We start from the raw sequence: 6,035 nt of genomic DNA on the forward strand, positions 1-6,035 counted from the left end.
AGTTTCCACCCTAACCCTCACCCTCACCCTAACCATCCATGAGATCAACATGATAGTTTCCACCCTAGCCCTAGCCCTAACCCTCACCCTCACCCAAACCCTAACCCTCACCCAAACCCTAACCCTAAGCCTAACACAGTTGAACTAAGCTCATGAGAGGCATGACTAAATTCTATTCTTCCAGAATCAATGGCTATATATAATTCATTTAAAAGTCAAAATATGGATGTACCAATTACAGGTTGCCCCTTTAAGGTTGACGTTTAGTCAATAGCGTCCATGGACACGAGCCTGGAGTCTGGGTGAAGGTCAGTGGAGGTGGAGGTGTGTCCAGGTCGGCCTGGCAGCAAACATCCAGAGTTCCCCGTCCTTCTCAGACTGGAATCACTCTGATGATGGCTTTGATAACACGCTGAAGGAGGTGCTTCTCCTCCTGATAAGAAATACTTTTATACAATCACAACCCAAAACACGCTCAGAACACCACACAGTGTGAAAGCATTGGAAAGTACCACACAAACACACACACACACACACACACACACACACACACACACACACACACACACACACACACACACAGAACCGTGGTGTATTTCTGTGGTCCCAGCGCCCTCTACAGGTGGAAGGTTGTATTATACATCCTTGATGCTGTTAAAGGAAATCATGTGACTATTCTAATCTGTTTGAAGACACAACTGGCATTTGGCAGGACAGATGCTAAATGGGATCCTTGGGATGGCCTACGTTTAGCCCTAACCCTGACCTTAACCCTAACCTTAACTTAGCCCTAACCCTGACCTCAACCCTGACCTTAACCCTAACCTTAATTTAGCACTAACCCTGACCTTAACCCTAACCTTAATTTAGCACTAACCCTGACCTTAACCCTAACCTTAACCCTAACCATTAGTCTAACCCTTAACTTGGCCCTAACCCAGACTTAACTCAGCCCTCACCCTTAACTTAACCCCAACCTTAACCCTAACCTAACTCTGACCCTAGCTCTAGTCCAAACCCTAACCTAAGCCGAACCCTAACCCTGACCTCACCCTAACCCTGACCTAACTGTCACCTAGCCCTGACCTAACTCTAACTCTGACCGAAGCCTAACCCTAGCCCTAATCCTGACCTAACTCTAACTCTAACCCTGACCTAAGCCTAACCCTGACCTAACTCTAACCCTAGCCCTAATCCTGACCTACCTCTAACCCTGACCTAAGCCTAACCTAACTATAACCCTAGCCCTAACCCTGAACTAACCCTAACCCTGAACTAACCCTAACCCTGACTGTAATCGTACATTTAATCTTCAGTGGGGCGACATCAGTCCCAACCATCCCAGTGGCAGAGTGTGTGTGGGTGTGGGTGTATGTGCGTGCGTGTGCGTTTGTGTATGTGTGTGTGTGTGTGTGTGTGTGTGTGTGTGTGTGTGTATGTGTGTGTGTGTGTGTGTGTGTGTGTGTGGGTGTATGTGCGTGTGTGTGTATGTGTGTGTGTGTGTGTGTGTGTGTGTGTGTGTGTGTTCTACAGCATGTTTCTTTACCAGTCAAGCGACTCGTTTCACAGAATTCTTCTTCCAACCTTTTTCACCTGCATTCTCACAGACACCACGACATTCCAACTCTGACAGGTGTTTCTATCGGAAAGACAACTCATCTGAATTTACAACACACTGAGACCAAGGCCTCTCCTACAGAAACACACTGAGACCAAGGCCTCTTCTACAGAAACACACTGAGACCAAGGCCTCTTCTACAGAAACACACTGAGACCAAGGCCTCTTCTACAGAAACACACTGAGACCAAGGCCTCTTCTACAGGAACACACTGAGACCAAGGCCTCTTCGACAGGAACACACTGAGACCAAGGCCTCTTCTACAGAAACACACTGAGACCAAGGCCTCTTCTACAGGAGCACACTGAGACCAAGGCCTCTTCTACAGAAACACACTGAGACCAAGGCCTCTTCTACAGAAACACACTGAGACCAAGGCCTCTTCTACAGAAACACACTGAGACCAAGGCCTCTTCTACAGGAGCACACTGAGACCAAGGCCTCTTCTACAGAAACACACTGAGACCAAGGCCTCTTCTACAGGAGCACCCTGTCATCAATATCTCTACACTTATAAAACAACACATCAACAACAACACAGTTAAACACAGACATCAATACATGATAAAACCTCTGAACTGTTGTTGGTGGAGAGACTGTCTGAACCCCCCCAGCCAGAGAAGCTCTGCACTCTCCCACCAACAGCCCAGCTTCTACAGCACATGCCTTTTATTAATAATAATATACAACTATACAACTAGTTATCTACTGAGCTACACAACTAGTTATCTACTGAACTACACAACTAGTTATCTACTGAATTATACAACATTCAACTAGTTATGTACTGAACTATACAACTAGTTATCTACTGAACTATACAACTAGTTATCTACTGAATTATACAACATTCAACTAGTTATGTACTGAACTATACAACTAGTTATCTACTGAACTATACAACTAGTTATCTACTGAACAATACAACTAGTTATCTACTGAACCATACAACTAGTTATCTACTGAACTATACAACTAGTTATCTACTGAACTATACAACTAGTTATCTACTGAACCATACAACTAGTTATCTACTGAACTACACAACTAGTTATCTACTGAACTACACAACTAGTTATCTACTGAACTACACAACTAGTTATCTACTGAACTACACAACTAGTTATCTACTGAACTATACAACATTCAACTAATCTTATGTGATAATTACAAGACATGAAGGTCGTAACAAATACAACAGGATATCAAACATGTCTCAGATAGTTTGATCAACTGTCATTAAACCGACGACCACTCGGTAATAAAAGTCCTGAATTGATTTCCAGGAAAGGAACATTTTCTATTGACATTTCTGTCATTTAGCAGACGACGCTTTTATCCAAAGAGACTTAAAATAACAACATTTGTCTGAACTCAAAGATTGAGGAGAATCAATCAAATGGACGAGACACAGAAACACGTTTTAATTCAATTTGACTGATTACTTTTTTTTTTTTTTGACTGAATTTCCCATGATTTGATCCACCAAACATCATCGAAACGTAGATATAAGGTAGTTTTAACGTAGTTATGAGGTAGTTTTAACGTAGATATAAGGTAGTTTTAACGTAGTTATGAGGTAGTTATGAGGTAGTTTTAAGGTAGTTTTAACGTAGTTATGAGGTAGTTTTAACGTAGTTATGAGGTAGTTTTAACGTCGTTATGAGGTAGTTTTAACGTAGTTTTATCGAGAGAATAACCTAAAGTGCGTCTTAAGTGAAGGAGGTAAAACAAGTTGAAAACAACAGCAGTTTCCCTGGATTAAAGGTCCTGCAGCTCGTTTACCTGCAGATGCGGTGTGAACGCAGAGGAGCAGCGCCAGAACGGCCTTCATGTTGGTTCGTCAGTGAAAGGAAGGTGAAGATTGTCAGAAAAGCGCGTCTGTCGCTGCGGCGGAGCTCCGACGGCTGTACCGTAATACCCGAGGAGCGCACACGGGATCTGTTCAACCAATAGAAATCAAATAAAGGCACCTACGTCATCAGAAACCAGGCAGGACGGAGCCACTGAGGTTGTCACTCGAAACTGAAAGGACTTGGCCGGTTGGCCTGGCGCAGAATATTGACCATTAATAACGTCATTTAGACGTTTGGTAGGTCTTCTCAACATATGAGTTATGTTTTAGTGAGCCGACATTTAAAAATCAAATCAACTTCAACTTCAACTGTCTGTATCATGGGGTGCAGCCGATTGTAAGTGGATTTCTACTGCATTGACACCAGGGCATCCATAAGATCACTAAGATCACTATTAGGCATCCATAAGATCACTAAGATCACTATTAGGCATCCATAGGATCACTAAGATCACTATTAGTCATCCATAAGATCACTAAGATCACTATTAGGCATCCATAGGATCACTAAGATCACTATTAGGCATCCATAGGATCACTAAGATCACTATTAGTCATCCATAGGATCACTAAGATCACTATTAGGCATCCATAGGATCACTAAGATCACTATTAGGCAGCCATAGGATCATTAAGAACACTATTAGGCAGCCATAGGATCACTAAGATCACTATTATGCATCGATAGGATCACTAAGATCACTATTAGGCATCAATAGGATCACTAAGATCACTATTAGGCATCGATAGGATCACTAAGATCACTATTAGGCATCCATAGGATCACTAAGATCACTATTAGGCATTGATAGGATCACTAAGCTCACTATTAGGCAGGCACCAAGATCACTACACATCAACCATCACTAAAGCATGAATGTCCACCTTTGCCAGATGTAACTTCCAGTGTGTGACCAGTGCTGATAATGTAACCAGTTCAGTGTTGAGAGTCAGTCAGTCATGACTCTGTTCCTCATCCCAGCTGTGTACCTGCAACAGCGAGGTCAGGTGTCTCAACAGAGTCCAAACAGCTTGGCTTCTCTGCTGAGCTGAGTGGTCGGCTTTCACTATGACTGAGTCATCATTCATGTTCAAGGTAAGTTGATCTGCGGGGCGAGGGTTAGGGTGGTCGTATAACCACCACCACCAACACAGACTGCAAGGAGGAGTGTGTGTTTTTACCATTTGAAAAACCATGAAAACACACAACATATTAGTTTCAGGGTCAAATAAGGGCGTGGACCCCTGATCAGACTGTTTCTACTGATGGTGCCCTAACCCTGACCCTGATGATGGTGTTATATGCACATGGGACTCTCTTAGCTCTGAGCTAACCCTAACCCTGACCCTAACCCTCACCCTCACCCTAACCCTCACCCTCACCCTAACCCTGATGATGGTGTTATATGCACATGGGACTCTCTTAGATCTGAAAAGAGACTTAAAGGGTCAAATAATAAATCTGTCATTCAAACAACAACAAAGCGGCTCCCCGCCACGTTCTTGGTAAACAGCCGAGGGACGGAGCTGGAGGAATGTCATCACTCTCATATTCAGAGACGGAGCCACGGATTTAAGGACCAACCATCCATGAGATCAACATGATAGTTTCCACCCTAACCCTAACCCTCACCCTCACCCTCACCCTCACCCTCACCCTCACCCTAACCCTAACCATCCATGAGATCAACATGGTAGTTTCCACCCTAACCCTAACCCTAACCATCCATGAGATCAACATGGTAGTTTCCACCCTCACCCTCACCCTAACCCTAACCCTCACCCTCACCCTAACCCTCACCCTCACCCTCACCCTCACCCTCACCCTCACCCTAACCCTAACCCTCACCATCCATGAGATCAACATGATAGTTTTCAGTCTGTTTTGAAGCTATAAAGTCTTTGTTTACACCTGCATTGTTTAAAAACAATGGAATAAAACACACCTTTCTGTTGGGTTCTGATTGGGTAAGACAGTTGAACTAAGATCATGAGAGGCATGACTACATTCTATTCTTCCAGAATCAATGGCTATATATAATTAATTTAAAAGTCAAAATATGGATGTACCAATTACAGGTTGCCCCTTTAAGGTTGACGTTTAGTCAATAGCGTCCATGGACAGTAGCCTGGAGTCTGGGCGAAGGTCAGTGGAGGTGGAGGTGTGTCCAGGTCGGCCTGGCAGCAAACATCCAGAGTTCCCCGTCCTTCTCAGACTGGAATCACTCTGATGATGGCTTTGATAACACGCTGAAGGAGGTGCTTCTCCTCCTGATAAGAAATACTTTTATACAATCACAACCCAAAACACGCTCAGTGTGACAAAACACACACACACACACACACACACACACACACACACACACACACACACACACACTAGGGTGGGGGAGGAGACGACATGCTGTTGAGAGACTGTAAACCCAGGCCGCCATTTTGTGTCTTCATCTCCCAGTCCTCCTGACATGGCCGACACACACACACAGCGCTCCCACCTGATTGGTCAGATCCATGTTGCTGTGGGATGTATGACATTGAGTTTTATTATTCTTTGTTCGTTT

General features: G+C 43.9%; 1 long non-coding RNA gene across 1 annotated transcript; it reads right to left on the reverse strand.

Annotated features, from left to right (window-relative positions):
* Positions 1-220: 220 nt before the first annotated feature.
* Positions 221-3,464, reverse strand: LOC310809128. Its single transcript, XR_014554393.1, has 3 exons — positions 3,405-3,464; positions 1,547-1,639; positions 221-433 (listed from the first exon to the last, which is right to left on the reverse strand). It is a non-coding gene; the product is annotated as an uncharacterized lncRNA (long non-coding RNA).
* Between the last annotated feature and the right edge of the window lie 2,571 nt (positions 3,465-6,035).

The sequence above is a fragment of the Argentina silus genome (genome assembly GCF_951799395.1).
Source record: "Argentina silus genome assembly, chromosome: 9".
In the NCBI taxonomy this organism is placed as follows: Eukaryota; Metazoa; Chordata; class Actinopteri; order Argentiniformes; family Argentinidae; genus Argentina; species Argentina silus.